Genomic DNA, 13,849 nt, shown 5'->3' with positions numbered 1-13,849 from the left:
TTTTGTTAATATTTACTTACCTGATAGTTAAAAATTGAATATAATTTTTAAAATGAGTTTTCAGCTTTTTAAAAACTACAAATATTCTAGATATTCATTTTGTTCCTCCAGATATATAATTACCTGACATCAAAATTTATATTTAATTATCTGATACATATGGGAAACTATGTGGACATACTCTACCCGGATTCTCTGTGAAAAACAAAGGAGAAAAACATGAAAATGAAGGAAGGACTGGAAATCATCCTAAATGATATTTAAAGAATGATAGAATTTGGAAAATAGAGTCAGAGCTGATGCTTACTTGGCTAAGAATCTGGAGCTTGGAAATAAGAAATAAAAATGATCTAAGCCAAGTCACAAAGTATCTAAAACTAAATGAAACAGTACAAGCATGTGTAAGTGACATTTTTTGATGAATGACATTTTAAGAAAAGTAGAAAAGCACACTCTCTTTTAGAAAGTAAGATAGATCAAACGCTTAAGATTTAATTACTCCTGAGAACGACAAGGTACAGCCAGTCACCCTGACTTGCCCTGAGACTGCTCATGCTTTTTTTTTTTTTTTTTTCCTCCCTCATCGCTCAGTTAAGCATAAATTCATAGATTTCATGGTTAAGAGAGCCTGAGATGAGATGCTGGTTGCCTGCACTTCGTCCTGCCACTTGTTATCGGACCATCTGCTGTCACCTCGAAAAGCCAAGACTGTATAATCTTGGTAAACATACAAACCATTCCTGCATTTAATTTTGGTTGGAAGGAAGACCCCATTATGTGTATTGATTGTGAAGTGTCACTACCTTCTTTTGATGAATTCTCTGTACCTTACAGCCACCGACTGCCTTTCCATGAAGGCAACCTCAAGCCTGAACTGTGTTTACTCCAAACTTCTTACATAAATGCTAAACAAAGTTCATGATCTTAGATGTAAATCTGGTTTGCATGGAAGGCTGCCTATGGGTTTTATTCACCTTCTGGATTTAAGTAGCATTTGTCATCTATGGACCCAAATGTGCTGGACCTGGCACAGAGCGAGTGGAAAACAGAAGCAAGGATCAGCAGCTGCTGAGCGCCTGTTCAGAACTCCTGACACTCGCTTAAGTGTGGATTGCACGTGACCCCTGCGGCATGTGTGTGTGTCCACGTAGAGGGTCCATGGCTGTGTCCTAGCATGATGGGGACCCCAGGGGTAGAACTGGGCATAACAAAAAAGATCAGGTAATCACAGTTGTGAGAAGAAGACATTTAAAGAGGCTGTACTCCTTTTCAGATCATTAATTGCATATTTTGTTTTACTCCATTTTTGATGTTACTGATTCTTTAGCCGTCTTTGAGATCTGCACTAATACTGAATGCAGACTGAAGAAGCTCCGCAAACCTCACGTTCCAGTGGGCTACTGAAAATGAAAGATAAAGAGAAAATCTTCAAAGCTGCCAGAGAAGAACAACACATCACTTACAATGAAATGGAAATTCTAAAGATGTCAGACTTCTTATCAGAAATAATGGAGGCAAAAGACAAGGCAAAGATATTTTTAATGTGCTGAAAGAAAACAAGGAATTTCCAACCCCACTGCTTACCATAGTCAGGGAAATAAACTTTTCACTTTAAGAATTTAGAGGCAAAGAAATGAATTAATTGTAAAATAAATTTATTAATTCCAGAATAAAGATCAAAACAGGAATTAATAAAATATAAAATGAGCACCAATAAAGAACAACAAAAAGTGTAAAGGCTAAGATAAGTAAAATTGATACAACTGAAAAATTAGCCTGAATGATCAAGAAACATGTCACAGATTTCTATTATTAAAAGGAATGGGGATGTAGCTCAGGGGTAGAGCACTTGCCTAGAATACACAAGGCCTTGAGTTCAATCCTTAACACTGGGAAAATAAAGAAACAAAGGTAGCTAGGTAGGTAGGTAGACAGACAGATAGTAAGAAGAACAGATGACATTTAAAAGAAATTATCTAGGGTTGGGGATTGAGCTTCATGGTAGAGTGTCTGCCTATCATGTTTTAGGCTTTGGGTTTGATCCCCAGCAACCCCTGCCAAAGGCACCATCCCTACATATTCTGCAGACGTTAAAAGGAAAATAAATTTATGACAACAAATTTGACAAATTAGATGAATTATGTCAAGGACACACAATGTTAAAATACATAAAAGAAGAAACAGAAAGTGTGAATACCAAAGTATTTTACTCATTTTATTTAATTGTCCCAGCTGTAGAGCCCCTATAAAAACTAGATATCCCAAGTATGGTGACACACACCTATGGGGAGGGTGAGGCAGGAGGACCTCAAGTTCAAAAATAGCCTCAGCAACTTAGAGAGGCCCTGTCTCAAAATAAAAAATAAAAAAGAAGGGTTGGGGATGTGGTTCAGTGGTTAAGCGTCCCTGGGTTCAATCCCTGGTACAATAACAACAACCACCACCATAGCGAAAACCCTGAACTATGCTGTATAATATATAATGATATAATATGCAGTAGTATAATCATAAAATCATATTGCAATATAATTATAATATTATTAACTAATTCAAATGAATTTAATGCATTTTATATATGTCATATATAGGTAGACCCTAGATTATAGTTTTGAACCTATTTTAATGCACCTGTGCCAATTTCATTGAAATTCATGGAATTAAAAACTTGGACTTAACAGGCTAATAATGTTTTAAATATTAAAAAACCTGACCTTCAGGAAAACTCTAAAATGTTTAAGTTGCATATAACATCAAACTTACACAAACTCTTTCAGAAAATAGAGGGGGTATATACTCTTTAACTAAAATTTCAAGAGGCAGACAGAAGTCGTAGATCAAAACCTGATAAAATTTTACCAAAACAAGAAAACAAGCTGTTAGAAGATAAGGTACCAGGACCTGAAAAGCTCTTGTGCACCCTGACCAGGGGTACACCAGGAATCCAGGTGCTGTAGTGAGCCCCAAGATAGCTTTCACGATCCCCTTGACGCTACGTTCTTGTAATCATCTCCTGTTGAGAACGGACTGCATTTAGAGATTTGTTTTCACCTCTTGATAACAGCTTACCAAAAAGACGGAAGCTCTGCTGGTCTTGCTGGGTTTCTCGTCTCTCTCCCTCTCTCCCTTGCTCTCTTGGAGTGCTCAGTTAGGCGAAGACAACCGGCATGTCATGGGCTCGTCCTGCGCTGATCAGGAGACTGTAAACCCCAGCACCCTTCAGCGTGGCCCAGGAGGCACGGAGGGCCGCGGGAAGGAAGAAGCCTCTCACATCTCCAGAGGCTGCAGCCCAGGCAGTAGCTGAAATGCCTCCTCGCAAGCAGGCTTATCCCAAACCACCTAAGATATGCTGACTTTCTGACCCAGCAAACAATAAATGAAATAAGTGTTGTTTCAAGGTGTTAACTTCTAGGGCAACTTGTTATGGTTTAACTTTAAAACAATAAACACAAGCCAACAAATTAAGTAAATGAAGTACAACTGTATTATCATTTCATTAGACATACAAAAAGCATATGGCAATTACCAAAGACAATTCATGATTTAAAAACTCTCAAACTAGAATAACAGAAAACTTCTTATCTTTATTTGTTTGTTTATTTTTGGTACCAAGGATTAAACCCAGGGATGTATAACCACTGAGTCACATGACCAGCCCTTTTAAATTTCTTATGAGACAGGGCCTTGCTAAATTGCTCAGGGCCTCACTAAGTTGCTGAGGCTGACTTTGAACTTGGGATCCTCCTGCCTCAGCCTTCGAGTGGCTGGGATCACAGGCAGGCACCACTGTGACCGGCTGGTAAAAAACCATTTTCTATTGATAAAGAGCATCTCAGAAAAAATTGAACTGTCATCATGCTCTGTGGGGAAATGAAGGATGTATACTCTATTTCAGTTTGATATTTTACAGTAATCTTGGTGCAGTAAAGCACAAAAAAAAAAAAAAAAAAAAAGAGAAAGAAAACATGTATAGAAAAGGAAGGAAAAACACAATATCTTTAATTATCCATAGGGTTATTTATGTAGAGCAAAGTAGAGTCTAGGAAGGGTACAGTAAAATGTAAATATTTTTAGAAGTCATTGCTTTCATATACTAGCAACTGACATTTGAAGATGTTAAACTAAGAAATGATTATATTCATAGTTCTGCAAAACAAAATAAAACAAACAAACAAAAAAAACCTGAAACATTCCAGAGTGAAATAACAAAAGGTATATAAGAAATCAGGCCTGGTGGCCCACACCTGTAATCCCACAATTCAGGAGGCTGAGACAGGAGGATCAAAAGTACAAAGAGAGCCCTGACAGCATAGGAAGGCCTTGTCTCAAAATCAAAAATAAAAATTAAAAGGACTAGGGTCATAGCTCAGTGACAAAGGACCCAGAAGTTCAATTCTCAGTACAAAAATAAGGAAAAAAATAAAAAGGTAGAAGATATAATTATCAAAATGATGTAAAATTTCTCTAAGAAATTAAAGAACGTTTGAATTAATGGTGTAACAAACCATGTTAGATTTATGCAGTGATATGACTATACGGATTAATAGAGTTATTATTATTATTATTTTTTTTTGGCGGGGGGTACCAGGAATTAAACCCAGGGTGCTTAACCCTTGAATTATGTCCCCTACCCCTTTTAAAAAATATTTTTAAAAAACATTTATTTTGAGACAGGGTTTTGCTAGGGCCTTGCTAAGTTGCTAAGGCTGGTTTTGAACTTGGATCCTCCTGCCTCAGTCACCTGAGCCACTGGGATTACACGTGTGAACCACCAGGCCTGACTAGAGTTATTGTTTAGTTACCATTTTTCCCCAAATAGATGTATCAATTCAAGGTTATCACATTCAGAGTACCATTATGCAGTTTATAGAAATAGGAACGCTTATTTTAAAACTTGTAATGCAAATGATCCATGATAAGTAAATCAGTACAATAACTTTGGAGGATTTATAAGAATCATTATAAGGTTACTAACAGTGTGATTTGCACATTAAAGTATACACACATTAAAGTAGACACAGTAAGGATTTCAGGAATATATGCTCTCATATACGGTCAATTAATTTTTGACAAGGGTGACAAAGCAATTCATTGGGGAAAAGGAAGTATTTTCAGCAAACCATGTTAGAACAGTTGAATATGCATGTAAAAAATGAATCTTCACCTTTATCTTATGCAAGAGAGAAATAGTAATTCAAAATAGAACATAGATATAAAAGTTAAAAATAACAACTTCTAATAAAAGAGCAATGAGAAACCTTTACTAATTTGGAATATGGGAAGATTACTTAGGACCCAAAAATGTATAAGTTAAAAGGACTATGTTGAGTTTTATCAAAATTTAAAATGTTTGCTTTTTAAAAGCGGGGAAGGCAAGCTGTGGAATGGAGAAAATATTTGCCGCAAATATACTGGAAAACAAATTTGGATTCAGAATATATAAATAATTGTTACAATCCAATAAGAGAAGACTTAAACAGTCTATAGGAAATTGGGTAAAATATTTCACATAAGAAGATGCACATTTGTCCATTGACCACGAAAAAACACTTTGGAATCAAGGTCATTCAGATTAAAACTACAAGAAGATATTTCTACATATCCAGTAGAATGGCTAAGATTTTTAACAGTGCCAAGTTTGTGTGAGGGTGTGGACAGTATCCATGTAATATTAGTAGGAATGTAGCTACTTGGATAATTCTTGACAGGCGTTTGATAAACTTAAGTACAGCAGGTTCCTACAATGTAACCCAGGCTTTCTGCTCCTAGATACTTGTCCAAAAGAAATAGAACAAAAACATCAACATAAATTCAGGCATATAAATACTGATAGTGACTTTATTCACTTTAGACCCAAACTGGTAATAATCCAAAATTTTACCTCCAGAGGAATGATAAGCCAAATTAACACACTGAAGTTGCTGGGAGTGATGGTACGTACCTGTTATCCCAGCAGTTCTGAAGGCTGAGGCGGAAGGATCTGAAATTCAAGGCCAACCTGAGCAACTTAGTGAAGACCTAAGCAAGTTAGTGAGACCCTGTCTCAAAATAAAATTTAATAAAGGGCTGGGGATGTGGCTCACTGGAAAGCGCCCCTGGGTTCAATCCCCTCACGAAAAAGAAAAAAAGAAATAAAGAAAAGAAAAAAACAAACCAGAAACTGACATTTAAGTATAGAATACTAGTTGAAAATAAGTAGGAAAGAAAATCTGTTAGACACAGCAACAGTGGCGTGTCAAGATTGCAATAATCCCACCAGCCTTCTCAGCCTCCACCGCTGGGCAGCTTCCGTTCTGACTGGTTGGTTCCCTCCCACCTGTGATGACCCCCAGTTTCCTCCAGTCCCTCCCACGCCCTCATCAGATAGCTTCACTTTTTGCTTCACAAATCATGAAGATTAGAATCCTGGTAGTTTTGATTTGCATTTTTCTTATTACTAGAGAGGTTGAACATTTTTTCATATATCTGCTGATTGCTTGTAGATCTTCTTCTGTGAAGTGTCTGCTCATTTCCTTAGCCCATTTGTTGATTGGGTTATTTGCATTCTTGGTGAATGACTATTATGAAGAATACAAGCAACATTAGGTGTTGGTGAGGATGTGGGGGAAAAAAAAATCACACTCATACGTTGCTGGTGGGGTTGCAAATTGGTGCAGCCACTCTGGAAAGCAGTGTGGAGATTCCTCAGAGAACTTGGAATGGAACCGTTTGACCCAGTTATCCCACTCCTGGCCTGTACACAAAGGACCTAAAATCAGCATACTACAGTGACACAGCCACATCAATGTTTATAGCAGCTTAATTCACAAAAGCTAGATGGTGGAACCAACCTAGATGCCTTCGACAGATGAATGGATAAAGAAACTGGTACATATACAGAATGGACCATTATTCAGCCATAAAAAAGAATAAAATTATGGCATTCTCAGGTAAATGGATGGAGTTGGAGAATATCATGCTAAGTGAAATAAGCCAATCCCAAAAAACCAAAGGCTGAATGTTTTCCCTGATAAGTGGATGATGATATATAACGGGGGTTGGGAGATGGGGGTGAAAGAAGAATGGAGGGAGGAAGGATTGTGTAGAGGGAAATGAGGAGTGGGAAGGGGGCACAGGAAAGGAAAGAATAGAATGAGACAAACGCCATTACTCTATGTACATATACAGTTATGCAAATAGTATGACTCTACTTCGTGTACAACCAGAGAAACCATAGTTGTACCCCATTTGTGTACAATGAATCAAAATTTTAAAAAAAGAAAAAAGATACAAAAAAAAAAAAAAAAATTAGAGTCCTGAACTAACTCAGCAACCCTGTCTGGGCCAGCTTCAAAACTCTCTTGATTGACAAGTGAAATCTCTCCCCTCCCCAAGGTGAATTTATTCCTCTCCATTGCTTTGTTGACTTCCTTTAAGGGCTTGTTCTACATACTAACCATTTTACCTTCCTTTCTAACTCTCCATTTTCTGTTATCACAGGTCTCCTCACTAAACTCACATTCCCCTTACTTTAAGAGTGAGAGAGCTACACAAAACTGTCCTTAACATTATCCTTGGTTGATTGCATTTTATGTTTTAAAATGTGTGCATTAGAAAATCTGAGATATAGGAAATGGCAATGGATCCAGAGAAGACTGTCATTGAAAAAGTATATTTTTACTCATATTATTCAACAGAAGGAGACGCCTTGCCAGATGTGGCCACAGAGGAAAGCACCTGGGCCTGGGGTGAGGTAACAGGAGTAGGGAGGAGCTGTGGGCAGGAACTTTTATTGTGGTTTCCATCTGAAGGAATGGAGAGGAGAAATAAAGCAGGCTTATAATGGGCTGAACTGATGATGGATTTCAACATGCCCTGGGAGGCAGGGATGGCCCCTCTTGTCTGGTACTTGGATCTGGGCCAATTGAGCAAATGCACAGTGACTTGGAACAAGTAAATTCAATACAGGAGATGGCTGAGTATGGTTGGATCGGTTGTTTTGTATTTGATAAGTGGGTCCCCAGGAGGACTCTTCTGGAAGAGGAGATGGGTAACAATGAAGGAGGCAGGAGCCCAAGACCAGGTGACTCAGGCATATCACCACATTTTCCAGAACAAGGAGTCTCCAGGACATGCATGAGGGGCAGATATTAAAGCAGTGAGTTTACAGAAGCCATTAACACATGTTTGAGTTAAATTTTGCATTACTGTGGCCAAAAATACAGACAAGAACTATTTAGAGGAGAAAAGGTTCATGTTAGCTCATGACTTCAGAGATTTAGTACTTGGTCAGTGGGTACCATAGCTTTGGGCCCAAGGTGAGGTGGAACATCACAGCAGAAGGGCATGGCGGACAAAAACCGTTCAGGTGATGAGGGCCAGGAAGCAGAGACACTGTTCTAATTCACCGAGGACAAGATATAAACCCTAAAAGCATGTCCTTAGTGAACTGTCTCCTTCAGCCACACTTTACCTACCTACAGGTAAATAATCCATATCCATGGATTAATCCAGAATTAGATACAACTCTCATGATCTAATCATTTCATCTCTGAACATTCTTGCGTTGTCTCATATATGAAATTTCTGACACCACTCACCTCAAACATGACCATACATCAAGCTGCCATGCCAAGATTCTTGTTCTCTTCCAGATAGAAGTTCTGTAAGTAGGTTATAATTAGCATTTGCTCACTACTCAGTTCAATAAATTTATTTTGGGCCCCATAAAGACTTTGCAACTGATGCAAGGCCCACGAAGATGCCTAAAGGTGTCTTTCCAATGTTCTCATTGCTTCCATTCACAGCCTCTTCCTTCATTTAGGTTCTCACCATCTGTTAAAAGAGCTCGTAAAGTCCCCTGTAAATGCGTCCATGCTTCTTGGTTTGTCATTCAATGTCTATAACCTGCCCTGTCCTATCTAGCTTTTTTTTTTTTTTTGGGGGGGGGGGTACTAGGGATTCAACCCAGAGGTGCTTTACCACTGAGGTACATCCGCAGCCATTATTATTATTATTATTTTTTATTTTGAGAGTTAAATAGCACAGAGTGACCTCGAACTTGTAATACTCCTGCCTTAGCCTCCCAAGTTGCTGGAATGGCAGGCATGTGCCACAGTGCCTGGATCCTATCTGGTACTCTGAAGCACACATCTCATGTCATTTCATGTTCAGTTACAGGGTAGAGACCACACTTCTCAACCTCTAGTGAAGACTCTTTCCAGTCTCCCTCCATCCATTACCTCAGTTCTGTACCCTTAAATAAACTTGGCACCTTAACCACAATCAAACTGTTGAAGACTCCATTGCTGTATCTTACCTACGTGCCTTTCCACAGGTGGTTAGCTTTGCCCAGAAAGTCACTCAGAACCCCTCCACCACCACTCAGTTATTAACATAGTAGACTGACTTTACCATGGCTACCATTCCTCTCTTCCCACATCATGAACAAGGACTTCTGTGCTACACATTGACCCTGGAATTAGCCATGTCACATGGGAAAGCACAGGGTAGCTGGTGGTCCACTTGGCTGACCCAGGGATGAATGAAGAATAACAAACCACTGCTATTTTGGGACACTAATTTCACCTGTGGTTCGTTACTCAGCAATGGCTAACTGAAAATTAATTTTTTCATTGACTTGGACTCCTGAAATAATAGGAATAAATCATCTTTTTGTGCATAGTACCTTGCAGAAGGAAGTTGTTCAAAAATTGTGTGAATTAATTATAAATGAAACAGTCTGTATTTACCATTACCGATCCCGATTTCTGCTCTTCCCTACACTTTTAGTGATTTTTACCGCATGAATTTGATCCCCTTTAAAAGATTTGGAAATGACAGACAAATTACTGTGAAGTATAAATTGTAATTTCTTCATAAACATAGCTTGTTATAAAAAGTAAGTCTAAAGTATGTAAAATTCTCATTGATGGTTCTTCCAAGCCCCAAGTATATAATGATATCGATAATCTGTGCTAATTTTAATGCTTGACTTCATAAGTGTAAATAGTGCTGCATCTAATGAAATCGTAAAATTCAAGATGGTGTTACCATTTGTGAAAAGGTAAGATATTTTAAATAAAGTCATGAACTGACTTGGATTAGCATGAATATGATCTCCAGGACCTATCCACCTTCTACTCAAACGTCTTATGAAAATTAGAAAGGAAAAATATGCAGAAGTTCTAATAGTTCTTTTTGCAAATTAACTTGTAATGACTCTTAAGAAGTTGCCATTCAACATAATCTCTCCTCTACTTTAGTTATTCAAACATTAGCCTCTCCTGTTTTAATGGAATTGCAATAGAATTTCAAGACCTTGTTGTCACATGCCATATGATTACTAATGGCAATTTTTAAGTTATCTAACCAGTCAGGCATTCAACAACCCACAAATTTGGCTATGTTTATTATTAACGAAGCTGCACAAACCCTGCTGTATTGACATTCGTTTAATTTCTCAAACATTATGACAACATAAACAATACACAAGAAAAATGTTATTCATGAATACATATGATTGGTTTCTTTCTGCCTGACAGGCACTAATTCATACATATATTAAATTCCACAAATATTTCAAGGGCCAGATACGTTTTAGCTTTTGCCTGCCAAGGTAGAAACTGCATTGGTTTTGGAGAATAAGGAAAGATTTAAATAATTACAGCATCATCCATGCTGTCATGAATGTGAGCACAAAATCTGGAAGACAGAGGAGAGATGCATACATTTCCTGGGGAAACCTTAAAAAGGGAAGTAGCTTTGGGAGTGGGTATTAAAGACTATGAGGATGTCAGGGATGGACAAAGAGCAAAATGCAATCCAAGACAGAAAGAATGGCACATTTAAAGTCAAAGACATTGAGAAGTGCTTGCTGGTTTTGAAAGGAATTCCCTAAAGGGTGATCCATGGAACAGAAGCAGCAGCATCTGCAGAGTCAGACAGGAATGCACATTCTTAGGGCGCCTCCCAGTCTTACTGATTCAGAATGCTGTGTTTAGCCATTTCCAGGTGCTTTTCACGTGTGTTATGGTCTGAGAAGTATGATCTAGGAGAATAGTTCTAAAACTTGGGTTGTGTCAAAATACCAATTTTGGAGCTTTACAGCATAGCTTCTCACCAAGCAGGCCTGTGGAGGGGGTGAGAGTTGCATTTCTAACCATCTCCCAGGAATATGCCAGTGCTGTGGTCCCGAGACAGTTTGACCTAGGGATATCAGTAGCTGATGGCACATTTCAAATGTCATTGCAGTCAGACGGACTATGAGCTAGACACCATTCTGACATGTCCCCCAAGATTCTAGACCTTTGGTGTGTAGGTACTTCTGCCTTTTATTGCAATAAGCACTACTGTTCTGAAGGGATTTTACAGATGTAAGTAAGATCCCAATTAGTTGAATTTTATTTTATTTTTATTTTTATTTTTATTTTATTTTATTGTAAACAAATGGGATACATGTTGCCTCTCTGTTTGTACATGGCGCAAAGGCATATCATTTGTGTAATCATAAATCCACATACAGTAATGTTGTTTGATTCATTCTGTTATTTTTTTTCCCCTTCCCCCCACCCCTCCCACCCCTCTTTACCCTCTATACAGTACTTTCTTCCTCCATACTTGCCCCCCTCCCTAACCCTAACTCTAACCCTAACACTAACACTTCCCTCCCCCCCATTATGTGTCATCCTCCACTTATTAGCGATATCATTCGTCCCTTGTCTTTTTGAGATTGGCTTATCTCACTTAGCATGATATTCTCCAATTTCATCCATTTGCCTGCAAATGCCATAATTTTGTCATTCTTTATGGCTGAGTAATATTCCATTGTGTATATATACCACAGTTTTTTTATCCACTCGTCAATTGAAGGGCATCTAGGTTGGTTCCATAGTCTGGCTATTGTGAATTGAGCAGCTATGAACATTGATGTGGCTGTATCTCTGTAGTATGCTGATTTTAGATCCTTTGGGTATAGGCCGAGGAGTGGGATAGCTGGGTCAAATGGAGGGTCCATTCCAAGTTTTCTAAGGAATCTCCACACTGCTTTCCAGAGTGGCTGCACTAATTTGCAGCCCCACCAGCAATGTATGAGTGTACCTTTCTCCCCACATCCTCGCCAACACCTGTTGCTTGTATTTTTGATAATCGCCATTCTAATTGGGGTGAGATGGAATCTTAGGGTGGTTTTGATTTGCATTTCTCTTATTACTAGAGATGTTGAACATTTTTTCATATGTTTATTGATTGCTTGTACATCTTCTTCTGTGAAGTGTCTGTTCATTTCCTTAGCCCATTTGTTGATTGGATTATTTGTATTCTTGGTGTAGAGTTTTTTGAGTTCTTTATAGATTCTGGAGATTAGTGCTCTATCTGAAGTATGATTGGCAAAGATATTCTCCCACTCTGTAGGCTCTTTCTTCACATTACTGATAGTTTCCTTTGCTGAGAGAAAGCTTTTTAGTTTGAATCTATCCCAGTTATTGATTCTTGCTTTTATTTCTTGTGCTATGGGAGTCCTGTTGAGGAAGTCTGGTCCTAGGCCGACATGTTGAAGATCGGGACCTACTTTTTCTTCTGTAATCTGCAGAGTCTCTGGTCTGATTCTAAGGTCCTTAATCCATTTTGAGTTGAGTTTTGTGCAGGGTGAGAGATATGGGTTTAGTTTCATTCTGTTGCATATGGATTTCCAATTCTCCCAGCACCATTTGTTGAAGAGGCTATCTTTTCTCCATTGCATATTTTTGGCGCCTTTGTCTAGTATTAGAAAGTTGTATTTATTTGGGTTTGTGTCCGTGTCCTCTATTCTGTACCATTGATCTACCTGTCTATTTTGGTACCAGTACCATGCCGTCTTTGTTACTATTGCTTTGTAATAAAGTTGAAGTTCGGGTATTGCGATACCCCCTGCTTCATTTTTCCTGCGAAGGATTGCTTTAGCTATTCTGGGTTTCTTATTCTTCCAGATGAATTTCATGATTGCTTGCTCTATTTCTGTAAGGTACATCATTGGGATTTTAATTGGGATTGCATTGAATCTGTATAGCACTTTTGGTAGTATGGTCATTTTGACAATATTAATTCGGCCTATCCAAGAACATGGGAGATCTTTCCATCTTCTAAGGTTTTCTTCGATTTCTTTCTTTAGTGTTCTGTAGTTCTCATTGTAGAGGTCTTTTACCTCTTTTGTGAGATTGATTCCCAAGTATTTTATTTTTTTCAATGCTATGGTGAATGGGGTAGTTTTCATAATTTCTCTTTCTGAGGATTCCTCACTTATGTATAAAAATGCATTGGATTTATGAGCATTGATCTTGTAACCTGCCACTTTACTGAATTCACTTATGAGTTCTAACAGTTTTCTGGTGGAATTTCCTGGTTCCTCTAAGTATATAATCATATCATCCGCAAATAGGGATAGTTTTAGTTCTTCTTTTCCTATTCGTATTCCTTTAATTTCCTTGGTCTGTCTAATTGCTCTGGCTAGAGTCTCAAGAACGATATTGAATAGGAGTGGTGAAAGAGGGCATCCCTGTCTTGTTCCAGTTTTTAGGGGGAATGCTTTCAGTTTTTCACTGTTTAGAATGATATTAGCCATGGGCTTAGCATAGATGGCCTTTACAATGTTAAGGAATGTTCCCACTATCCCTATTTTTTCTAGTGTTTTGAGCATGAAGGGGTGTTGTATTTTATCAAATGCTTTTTCTGCATCTATTGAAATAATCATGTGGTTCTTGACTTTAAGTCTATTGATATGGTGAATTACATTTATTGATTTCCGGATGTTGAACCAACCTTGCATCCCTGGGATAAAACCCACTTTATCGTGGTGCACTATCTTTTTAATATATTTTTGTATGCGATTTGCTAAAAT

Source organism: Sciurus vulgaris (assembly GCF_902686455.1).
Source record: "Sciurus vulgaris genome assembly, chromosome: 14".
Taxonomy (NCBI): domain Eukaryota; kingdom Metazoa; phylum Chordata; class Mammalia; order Rodentia; family Sciuridae; genus Sciurus; species Sciurus vulgaris.
Note: the sequence above shows the minus strand (reverse complement) of the source record.